Raw genomic sequence first — 12650 nt, forward strand, 5'->3', positions numbered from 1 at the left:
CTGCAGACATTCAATGAAAATCAATGGAAGCTCAAACAGTTCAAACTCCACACATATCACAGAGTTCGTGACAACAATCAGTGGTCCAAAAAGCAGCAAGGGTCTATTAGCAAGCTAATATAGCCCCCATGAAATTGAGGGCCACGACAATATTTCCACTTAAGCACATGGTTCTTCTGAAGCCAGGATGGGCCTGGCCTTCTGCCCTTCCTCATTTGTTTTGGCTTTGCTCTGTTCTGTCTGCCTAGACCATGCAGAACGTCCTGGCGGTATCAGGAGCAGATGAAGGTAGCAATGAGGAATGAAGAACTGCAGGATTAATGACAGTCCACAATGAAATCTCACCCGACTTCTGGGTACCAGCCATACCCCCAAGCTGGAAAGCAGCCGAGCTCACCACATATGGCATTCCACCACTTCCTCCTGGACCCCAGTAGTGTGTTTAGCAGGAAAGCCTGTATCTTTCTGGGACATCTTGAGCCAGGATAATGGATTCTGAAACAGATGCAGCTTCCCAAAGACTGAGGAGAGGCAGGAAGATGTCTTAAAAGCCTTTAGGTTGGGACCACAGACAAACAACTTTTGAAAACCAGTGTGGAAACCTTTGATAGGTTCCTACCACTTGGCAATACTACAATGTATGTTTGACCTAAGGCAGGTCCCTTGGGCTCCACACTTTGTTTCCCCCATGGAAAAGAAGACGACACCTTTCATTAGTTTGCTTAGCCTGTAAGCAATTTCTAGTGGAGCCTGCCCTTTGCTATGTGCATGTTCAATGTTCTCCCAGGGCCTGCTTTTGATCCTATGCACCTGTTATATAAATTAAGAAATCATGTTTCTTCCCTTACATCACTCAAACAAGGCTTCCTTCACAGCACACTGAACAGATTATCCTTCCCTTCTTGCTTGTGCTATTCCATTCAAAATCACCAGCATTACTGAAGGTTTAGAGCTCCCCATTCAAGCTGTCCAGAGCAGCCCACCGTGCCACGGAGCTGTCTGAGGCTAGCTCTACACACTGTCAGGCAGCACTGGCTACACTCAATCCACGCTTGGAAAAGCCAGAGGCAGGCAGTGAGAAAGGAAGTTGGGCTGGGGGTGGCAGCCACCAGAGACACAGCAGCAGCCAAACTGACACAAGCCAGCCCTATTCAGTCCTTGCTGCTCAGCTAATGTTTTGGCACCTGTGATAGTAGCTCTAGAATAGACTTTCCAAACCTAAGCCAACAGCCCTGCCAGCAAATGACATAGCCACTTTTCATCCCAGCTGGGGTTTATTGTTATCAGAGAAGGCCACAGAGCACAGCAAGTCTGTCACCAGCAACGGGGAAGCTCCCAGTGAGCTTTAGATCAGAACCAGGTACAGCCAAACCACATCTGCTTTTAGAGGAGGGTGAATGTTTGTATTTCCTGACATACCCAGAGCAAACCAGGTTAGGAAGAGTAAATTTGATTACTGCAGCTTGAAACTGAAAATGCAGTGCTTTAGCCAAATACAACTTTGGGCTGTTGTGAATAGTAACAGATATATTTTTCCCAAAGTTAACTAAAATTAAGAGACTAAAGCCAAGCCTTCTCTGAGCAGAAATTTGAAAGCCTTTCTCCGAGAGCAATGGTTCCAATTTCTTTTGTTAAAAGCCCTACTCTGTTTTGGGAAGGCAGTGGCTTTTCTACATATTCTTTGTTTTCTTGCCCTCGGACTCATTACACCTCTCCTTTTAACTGCCCATGTAAAAAGAGAAGATAACTGTCCTGCACTTCTGAAAAAGCGCATCTTCTTGTGATTTGCAAGGAGGGAATATTTTGACCTCCGTCAAAGGGCAACCATATAAGACCCTGTGTGCTGTTCCCCAAGTATTACTTAGTAAGCCCCTGTTCCTTCTAAAATCATCACTCCAGCTTTCCAGTTCCCATTTTTTTGTGTTTCCTTATGGAAGAACAACGAGGTGGGAACACAGGACATAAGGGTTTGATATCTGATTAACAGGGATGGAGCACTTCTTGCTATGAGGAATGGCTGAGAGAATTGGGATTGTTCAGCCTGGAGAAGATAAGGATTTTGGATGACTTCCAGTACCTGAAGGGAGCCTGCAAGAAAGACGGTGACAAACTATTTACAAGGGCCTGGAATGACAGGACAAGGGGGAATGCCCTCAAACTGACAGAGAGTAGGTTAAGATTGGACACTACGAATAAATTCTTTACTGTGAGGGTGGTGAGGCCCTGGCACAGGTTGCCCAGAGAAGCTGTGAATGCCCCATCCCTGAAAGTGTTCAAGGCCAGGCTAGGCAGCGCTTGGAGCAACCTGGTCTAGTGGGTGGCATCCCTATCCATGGAAGGGGGTTGGAACCAGATGATCTTTCAAGGTCCCTTCCAACCAGAACCATTCTATGATTTCATCCTCTGAGAGGCTCCCAGGACAAGCCATGTAGAGCACAATCACCCAGCATTCTGCAGACAGACACAGTGCTTTGGAGTGGCAAGATGCACGTGCTGACCTGGAAGCAGGAGAGAATTATCTGAATTGAGGCACAGCATCACACTAGGTATGGCTGCACTGCTGGCAGCATAGCACAGGATTACAGCTATCTGCAGCATGCTGGAGGCAAGACCAAATCCACATGGAGACACAACCTTACACAACCCTGATCTCTTGGAGCCTTGTTTCTTCAGCCACAAAGCAATTTCCTATATCAGTAACAATGCAACATCGCTCAAGAATGAACACCCCAAAACAGTGAAGCACTGAAAAATAGAGGGTTAAGGGTCAGATCTAGTCTTAACCTGGATAACTGGAGATCCTCAGGCTTGCTTTCAAAATCATCCCATTTCTGTTTGCAAGACTTAAAACTTTAGTCATCTTCCTCTGTTTACAGTAGCCTAATTTCCATCTTCTGGCCTATACACCGGCAAGACAGGGAACTACTGCCAGCAAAATCTAAGGTGGATACTTAAGTTAGGAGCATATGCCCCACCTAAACCTCATGTCTCCACGTATCTCCACGTTGCCTTGCTGCAACACTGCAGTTTTCCCATTGGCAGCCTTGCAACTCAACTGCTGTTGAAAGTTTGGTCACTTGAAAACTGCTTTTTCTGCACACTCCCCTCCACCGTTACATGGCAAATCTGCAACTTAGTTATTTTGCTTTACTGTCCAAAGAATTTGATATCCCCACACAGTTTGCTCCTTCTTCACAATACTGAAACTTATAAAGGAGGATGAAACATTCTTGGGGCTCAAACACCAAATCAAATCATGATGCTTAATGAGTCGCCACATCTGGAATTCACATTGTTCATTCCAGGTGCGCATGTCCCAAATCAAGGCTAGACTCACACGCAAAAAGCTTATTGCTCTGTCTGTCCCTAGTGCAAATGCACAGAGCGCTGTTTCAGAGCAGAACAAACCAGAGCAGTTGTCACATACCAGTGTTCCCGCAAAGAGGAATGTCCTGAGAACAGGATAAGAAGCAAAAGGCCTGTACTTTGGCAGGGAATAATTAAATTTTGTATTAGGAAAAAACCCAAGCAGTAAGGTAATTAAGCACTGGAACAAATAGCCTAAAAAGGCTGTGATCTTCTATCCCTGATTTAAACACAGTTTATTCTGGTCTGCAAGTAGCAAGACTGGACCAAATGATCACTTCAGGTCTATGTCAGCACTATTTTCTATTATTCTAATCTTTCAGCAGCTCTCAGCAGTGTACTTTTCCTAATTACATCCAGTTTTCAACAGATTACTCTCCCTTTATTCACATTTCCTAGTACAAACACCCAAGGCAAGCTGTTCCTGGACAGCAGCTCCTTTGGCACTAAGTTGCTGTACCTTTTGTGAGGATTTGGCCCTTAAGATCTCTCAAGAGTACAGCCTTAATTTCAAAGCACGGATCTTGCTCATTTTACTCCATATTTACCAAGAACAAAGGGAAGACTATGCAAATGCCCTACTACTTAGACCTGAACAAAGTGGAAGCAAACATGTAGATGTGAATGGGAGACATAATAGTAGGGGAAAAAAGCAGTCCTTTTCAAAAGTAAAATGACTTTGTCAGGGTCCCTTTGCACTATGTGCATGGATGATTTGTGACAAAACAAAAAAGTGCTAGCCTAGTACGTCACCCATGTCAGAGATTAGAAGACTTCAAAACCCTCAGTAGTTCAAGCACTTTCTGGAACTTGAAAGGCTTTCTTAGGAAATGCTTAGCTTCCTTATGGTTTTTACATGACTTTGATGTGCACCTAAGAGTGAGAAACCTTAATCTGAAGGTTTTCTATGGAAAACACCCATATTGTACAATAAATCACAAAATCTTGTCACCTCGATTAATGTGAGTCAAAGGTTTGCAAAAACTTTTTGCCATAAGTTAAAGATTCGGAGTCATTATTTTGATATTCAAATAAGAACCTGGAATTTCCAAGCACTTAATTACTTTCAAAAGCTTCTCCAATAATAGCACTGGAGTAATATTTCTAATCATTGACAAAGTATGGTGTGCAAGGCAGTTATGCAAATGTCACCTTTCATGCCCATTCTCTCCTTAAAGTGGAGATTTAAAGTTAAGGGACCTGTGAAAACACCATCAATTCCTGGTGTGTTACAAAACCTCTTCTCTGAGTGCAAACATGGATGTATAAACATCAGCTTGGTTTTCCCCCCTCACTATCCACCCTTAACCCCCAGTAGCATTAATGGGAATTATGCATGCATAACGAGCACAGAATAGTCCCCTTATGAATAGGGGCCTTGTTGGAACAATGAATACATTTAACCACTAACATCTAGGGATGTGCCCAACTACCCAATTTAACCAGCTGCCAAACAAAGCTACCCTGACCTATCTGATATCCTCAGGTTCCAACATAGCTCTCTGAAATTTGTTTCCCATTTGTTTTTAAAGGACATGGCAGTGACAGTGGAGTGCATAGCAGAGTAGGGGCTCTTTGTGAAAACAAGCTCCTTGGAGAAGGATATCCCTCCAGAATAGCTGTCACAACAACCATGTGATGGAAGAACTCTGCAAAGGGAAAGACCATGACCCCAGGAAGCAAGCAGAATTGTCAGAAGACCAAAAAATCTATATATACATATTTCAAATGCATATATATGCTGGCCATCAGTATTAACAGAAACTCAGTAAGAACAGAGAAAGGCAGAATATGGCACAGAATCATATAAAGTAGGCTAAAAAATAAATTCCAAAAGAAAAGAGTAGAAAGACAACTTCTAGGGGAATAATTTTATATCCTCTACAACTCTGAAATTCCTGTGCAATTGCCTGGCTACAGTTGTTCTTTATTCCTATATTTTAGCTATCAAAATGCAAAAGAGAACCTGAGGATACATATCAATGATACTTCCCTGAGATTTTTCAGTCCACAAAATAAATCTAACAGTATTGCCTGTTATATTTAAAATTCTTCCATTGTCTTAAATTCCTTCTGTATTCTTCCAGCTAGTGCCTTGAAATTTCATAAGTAAAAACTTCAGACATTAATCATGCATGTATGAATACATTAGGAAGGTAATTAATAACCATCCTTTAAAACTGATGTACTGAAAAGAGTAAAATGGACTGAAAAGAGTAAAATGGACAGATTTATTCTCATGGAAGTACACGCACAGTGCGTATCCATAATACGAGGCAAGGTGGTGGTTGCTCCATCATAAATCATTTGTGTAGTAGTGCTGAGCTCCTCATAGCTGTACGAGGCACAGAGCCCCAAGGCTTGTATCAAGCACGATACAATTCATCTGGCAAGGCTGCCAGGACAAGCCTTTGGCATGGCTGCAGCACCTTGTAGAGGTGAGACCACCTTCAATCCACGGGGGTCCTTTGGGTGTCACCCTGCTGAGCTGCACTGCTTTACCCGCCATCAGATGCCACTAAACTACAGGACTCACTATGGAATTGGCAAAGTCTTCTCACTTGCTTGACTTTCATCTGACATCCTAAAATAGGGAGATAAATATTGTCATTACATTCTTCTATAGAGGGTGGTCCTAAGGACCAGCCTTGATAAAGCAGTTCAGACACAAAGGGCTCAGTGCACGTGTCAGCATTGCTACAAAAAATATTTAGCTCTTGTAAGGGACAAAACACAGCCATAAAAAAGTATTCTGGACACCTGTTACCTTTCTAATGGACGGAACAGCTCGGCACACAGTCCTACTACCTTTGCTCCACACACAACACAGGTCAGTTCCCTTTCCAGACCAGCACACTTTGGATCTACAGACCACCCTGGGTCATGAAGGACACAGAAAGAGGGAAAAACCTTCTTCTCCTAAGTCTGTGCTACGTAATCCTGTGGACCCAGTTCTTAGCTTGAGGCTCAGGTTAATTCTGTGGATCCAATCTGAAGAAGATACAAGTATTTTATGTTTTTCCATCAAATAATATACTGCCTTAAAATATTACATCTTCTCTGTAGAATGCAGAAAAAGGCTTGCCTCCCCATACAATTTTATCTTTAATATAAATCATTAAATATTAGTGAGGTGCCTTATTTCATCCACTGATGTTACTCAGTAGTTACTTTAATGTGGACAAAACAAATACCTTTAAATATATCTTTAGAGATATCAGCATGAGTTTATCATATCAAATACTGATACCTAATTCAAATCAACCAATTGATACACTAAGTATAAATGTTGTTGCAGGCCTGGCTGCTGTTTGCAAATTGATTCTGATCCATCAAAATTCTTATTTTCCCCTAAAAGCAGTAGCTGTGCTCTAAACTCCTAAGTGATGAGTATGTATTTGAAGTATTATTAAACATATGGCTTTTTATCATGTCATTTTATGCTTTCATAGAAGAGAGATTCAATTACAAAGACTTTACAATACTTGGAACTCTAGCTCTAGTTTTATATCATTTAAAAGCAAAACCCTTTCACTGCCCAGGGTGCATTTTGCACATATTTTTGCTTTTTACAGATCCTCAGGTTATGCCAATTTTCATGATTAATCCTTACAAAAGCTTTTACTTATTTTGACGTATTTACTTTATTGATTTATACAGCCATTATCATGCCTGCAACATACTGGGGTGGGGGGCATTATTTTTATATTAATTTCTGATTAACAATTCGACAGCAAAACTTCCGTGGCACATAACATGCTATAGAGGCAGCTCTTGAGAGCCACCAGTATTTTAAGGATGGGTCATTTCTGACTAAGCTTGTTCTCCATCCTGAGATCCAGTTCAACACCAGAATCACCAGGCCTCAAGCTAACTATTAAAAAAAAAAAATCACCATACAGTCTTTTCAGCAGAGATTTTTGAAAGAATAAGTTGACCATACGAGTTGTAGGAATACTTGGCTCTTTCCCGTGACTCAGTTTGACAACAAGACTGTGCGCTGGGGGAGAGCAGGTTCTCTGCTGACTCTTGGATTCCTTCCCAAGACACTTACAGGAAAGGTTGATCTGAGTAACTAAGCCAGTCATCTTCTCACCTGGACCAAATGTTCATGTAAGTCACCGAGGACAATGCTTTTTGGGGCTCATAGATATGAAAACTGCAGGTTTCCACCTGGAAGTGGAACAGCAATTCCATCTTTATGAGGCACTAAATAAGTTTAAACAGATTTTTTTGCCTATAGATGACTCCCAGGAGGCATTACCGAGTGGGCAGCTGGTCCTGCGTCAAACAGAAATTTAAGACACAGCAAAAGAAGGGAAAAAAAAGATATCACTGCTGGCAGAAGTCTTGCCTGCATCCACAGCCATCACCAGCCTTAGGTTAACACTTCTGTCTGAGCCTGAAGAGCGCTAAAAAATCCTGAAAAGATTAATGAAGCAAGGAACCTTTCTCCAGAGGTTGCAGGCTGCAAAAGCATAGCTTTTCTTCTACTCAGAACACCTATCACAGCAAGTACAGAATACACACCCCCTGACTGCTCAGAGGTTGGATGAGAGAAGTGAAGGAAGGACAGCTTTCAGGTTCAGAAACCAAGGTGACTTCTAGCCTTTTTCCTCACATAAAGAATTAAGTGAAAGTCAGCCTGAAGAAACAAGATGGGACTCACTGATGTTTTTTCTGGCTGCAGTCTACGACCCTTTAATAGCAGCTTTTCAGCAATGAAAGAGCTCACACTAACACACCATGATACAGCCTGTAGACAGGGAAACTGAGGCACAACTGGCCTTGGCTATGCAGAGAGTGACAAAGATGGGAATAGAATCCATCTTACACTGGACCAGTCCATCCCTCCAACAGGTAGTCTGTGCTGTAAACCAACAAGAAGCCTGTGTGTTCATAAATAAATAAATACTAAGTAACGCCAAGGACATTTCAAACTTGTATTACACTCAAGATTGCCTAAAAGAAACAGAAACCTCATAGAAACAAGATTATTTTTTGTGCCTTTTTTAAAAATCTTAAGCACCCTACGCAGTTTCTAAGCATTAACACACCTGTGCTCACCCAGCAATCTTTGCTCCCAGATGCACCTTTCATCCACCCTACTGAAGGTAGTCCCACACAGCCACGTACGGTAGGTGAACAGGACACACAAGTATGAACTGCAGTTCACACAACAGGATTTTAGCATCTCACTCTGATGGGGCAAAGACCTCCCAGAGCCAATAAAGCCAGTACATGTCACATCTGGCGCACACCAGACTCAGCAGTGGCTTTTGACAGAATGCTGCTGGGAGCAAAATGCGTTTCATTACCGCACCTTTAGCAGGGGACCTACAGAGTTCTCATCAACAAGATAGAAATAAAAAGCTGAGTGTTAAGAGAAAAACAACAAAATAACGTGTGGCATGCTCCTTTCTCAACATAGATGGGGAGCTTTGCCACAGGCTGAGATGAAATGAGATCCAGTCTAACACATGTACCACATGCATCAAGGAGCTTCTGGTAGGAATCTTGGACTTTCCTGTCACTACGCAGAAAGTAAAACAGTTTTAATGTATAAATTGTTAATGCATGTCCAGCTCTGCCACGGGATGTTCAGCACACACATGTGGTAATGAACACTCCTGCTGATTTAAGGTGCAGGATGACAGAGGATAATAAAGCAGCTTTTAACAGGACAAAATCTCCCCTTCAGAAGTGCATCCCTGCACACAACCTGGGAATCTGTGCTCTTTGTAAAGCAGCAGAGCAGCAAGATAAAGCTAATCATCCCTTTGGTAGTTCTCCACAAGATGATTATTTAGAAGGTAAAGAGTTCCTAGAATTCTTTCACAAGTGACAAATATTTTCTCTGCTTCCCAGAAATCAGCCCAATTCTTCTCTCTTATCATACATTTACAGACTTGGGTTTTTTTGCATGCTCATACACTAGTCAATCAGTCAGAGAGAGAACTGAGCATATATAAATGGGTAGGATGTTCTCGTGGTCACACGGTTACCAAAGGAATCACAAGAGGACTTTTATTCTGGTTCTGCTCCAATTCACTGCCTGAATGCAGACAAGTCACAGACTCCAGTTGGGTTCATTCAGTTTTCCTCCTGAGAACTTGGAAAGCAGTGCCAGGCAGGCACCACCGTGCTCCATGCCACAGAGCAGCCTCTGAATAACCGGAACTTCACAGGGAGCCCATGCCAGCGTGCAGGGAATGCTGTAACACAACCCAGGGCTCACAGGGCATCGCTGAGGCGGCCCCGTGTCTGGGAGCGATACCACACGTAGCAGCACACATCAAGTCTGAGGTATCCAGACTCCCTGGAACCAAAGGCTTAGGCCCTTGGCAGGATTAACACAGCCGTTCACCCTTGGAGACAGCATAGAATTCTCTCTCATCAAACTGCTAACCAAGGAGCTCCTACAAAAACATCCCGGCTCAGTCTGTGATAATCAAAGTACAAGTCCAGAAACACATTACCTCATTTTCCAGTCTGGGGGAAGACACAAAAAAATCCTTTCCTGTGGATCACAGCCAAGGCAGTAGTAGCCTTACCTGACCAACCTGTCTGTTATTACTTGCAGCAAATTACCCTTGAAGCATTCCTGTTGTTCCAGAAAAGTGGGGTACCAGACAAGAGCACTGACTCCTCTAGTACAGGAGGAAGTGTTAGAGACAGACCAAGAAGATCTGCTGCTCAAAAATACCTGTTTGGGCCTCTTATCCATCCCATGTCCAAACACTTCTTCCTTAACCCTGCCCTCAATAACAGACTAGAATCCAAAGCACAAAAATCTCATGTCTTTGGGGGGAAACTGTGGAAGAGAAATTTAAAAAAAGACTCCTGGACACCTCTAAGGTGGTGACAATTTCCAGAAAGGTTGCTGCAAGAGTCACATTGCACCTCAAAAAGAAAAGCGCTTTTTCCTCAGGAGTCTTCTTCCTTCCCTTGCCACTACATTTTATACAAGAGGCTGGGAGCTCCTGCCCAAAGCCACATCTCACTGTACATACTGCTGACACCCCTCTCCCATCCACTCAGCAATCCCAGAGACCTGCTGCAGACCAGGCGAACACAGGGAAGCAGCTTCCAGTCCACCAGTCCCCATAAGGCTTGTATCCAGGATCCATTATCATATCCTAGATCCATCAGCATGCATCTTCAGCACCGCGACCACAACTAATACACCACAAGAGGGTATAGGCTACAAACTCTCCCAAGTATCTAGAGTTAATTTTATTACAGATGAAATGGGCACCACCCATAAGAGACGAGAGAAAACATACACCTGACAGTCTGTATGCTGATCCCTCTCCCAGCACTGAGTTGGGCCTCTCTCCTCAACTGAGCCGCCAGTTCTCCCAAAGGTTATAAGAACTCAGTAATCATTAAGACTTAAACCTCTGTCAGATTTGTTGTATTAGCCTGCAAATAGTACCTTGAGATTAGTCAAGGGTTTTCAACGCTCCTGTGATTGAAAATATCTCATAAAAAATCAGGACTGCAAAAGTTTCACTCTTTAGAGAAAATAATTCAAAACCAACATGCAGGTACTGAGGACTGAGGAGCACCCCAGTGCAGTGAAGGTCTGGCCTGAGTGGGAACATGCTGCTCTCCAGTGTCACCCCCACCTGCCCATCACTCTTTCCCTCTTCTGCTTTAACTGACATTTGAGGTCTTCAGTGGACACACTTCAACATTTGTGTATTGCTAAAATTCATAATAAAACGAGCCTCAGTGTGAGAGAGAAACGTGTGAAGGGTAGGTTGTATTAAGATATATTCACTAGTAATAGCTGCCAGATGAAAACACTGGAAAACACTTCAGTATCTCGTTAAAAGAGAGCACAGGACACATAACTGCCTGGCAAGCTATCATCATTAAAGCACAAAAGCTTTGGTGGAGCTGAGTAATACTCAAGAAACAGGGAAGATCAATATGCACCACTTTTCTGCAGCTCTGCTCCACTCCTCTTCAAAAGAAACCTTTATGAGCTAAAATTTAAAAGCACATTACCCTCTCTCATGCAGATTATTTTCAAAGAGCTTGTTATTCAACAGGAAAGTTCAATACGACACAAGAAAACAATGAAAGAACCCTCCACAGCAAGGGAGTTAGAACTAGGTGATCTCCGAGGTCCCTTCCATCTCAAATCATTCCAGGATTCTCTGAAGTATCACTGCATCTACACCTTGACCTTCTGCAAATGCAGAATTTTCTCAAAGTTTCATCTATAGCAGCAGAGTTTCACAGAAAATGTAAAAGAATCAATTTAAAGTTTGAGGAACTTTTTCCAGAAAGAGCTCAGGAGAGAGGGTTAAGCTTTCATCGAAATGGATGAAAAGCCTCATTTTTCCTCTTTTTTAGCTCTCCAAGACAAACGTGACCTCATGCCTCTATCAGCACAGAACAGTAGCACCGAGTTTCAAAATGCCATTCCTGCAGATCTCTTCTTGCCACAAAATGACAAATGATTCCTTACCCAAGGATAACTCTACACCTATGTGTCATCTCAGCTACTTCATGCAAAGTGAAGATCACCAGCACTATACAGTCATTCACAGCCCTAAGAGATCAGCCCAATGGCCTATCAAATTTAATCTCCAGGACAGAAACCCATGCCAGAAAACATATCCAAAACTCATCTAAGATAAGAAGTCTTTTCAACAAACTCTGCAGGCTTTGAATTGAACTGCTCAAACAAACAAACACACACACACCAAAAAGAAAAAAAAAAAAAAAAGGCAACAACCCAAACTGAAACTTATACTGTCACACATCTGTTGGCATAAGGCAGCTAGAGACTGTGCCATGAGATTGATAGTTTCTGCTTTCTTATTCCGATTCCTGTAAACATTTTCTTCAAACAGACTCACTGAATCGTTTAGGTTGGAAAACACGTAAAAGTGAGCGATGCAACTCCATTATCTAGACAGATATTGTCATTCACGAATTTAATCACGTTTTTATACTATAAAGCAATTTATCCCCTTGCCATGAATTTTACAGAGTAGTTGTAGAGTATGCAAAAAAAAATACTCTGTTCTTATTATCTGTGTGTTACTTTCCCCTTTCAGTGCTGCCAGGCTTTGTTCAGGAGCTGTGAAAAGGCAAAAGGGAACACCGCTCCGCTCATCAACTTTCCAAAGTGCTGCAGACTTGCGGCTTAACTAAGCAAAACCAAAGTTCTTTTGGCTGTGTCCTTCCAAGGTGTCACTCCTGCCTCTCTTTATGACAGCGCTCCCGAATTCATCTGCAGGATAACTCTTCCAAATTAGAATTTA

The 12650-nt window shown here is 42.6% G+C and overlaps 1 protein-coding gene across 5 annotated transcripts in view; it reads right to left on the bottom strand.

Annotated features, from left to right (window-relative positions):
- LOC127468434 (glypican-5-like) overlaps positions 1-12650 on the bottom strand; it is a 407170-nt gene that overhangs the window by 348856 nt on the left and 45664 nt on the right. The gene's annotated exons all lie outside the window — the stretch shown is intronic.

This window comes from Manacus candei, unplaced genomic scaffold (genome assembly GCF_025592945.1).
Source record: "Manacus candei isolate 608988 ecotype Guabito, Panama unplaced genomic scaffold, ASM2559294v1 h1tg000015l, whole genome shotgun sequence".
NCBI classification, from domain to species: domain Eukaryota; kingdom Metazoa; phylum Chordata; class Aves; order Passeriformes; family Pipridae; genus Manacus; species Manacus candei.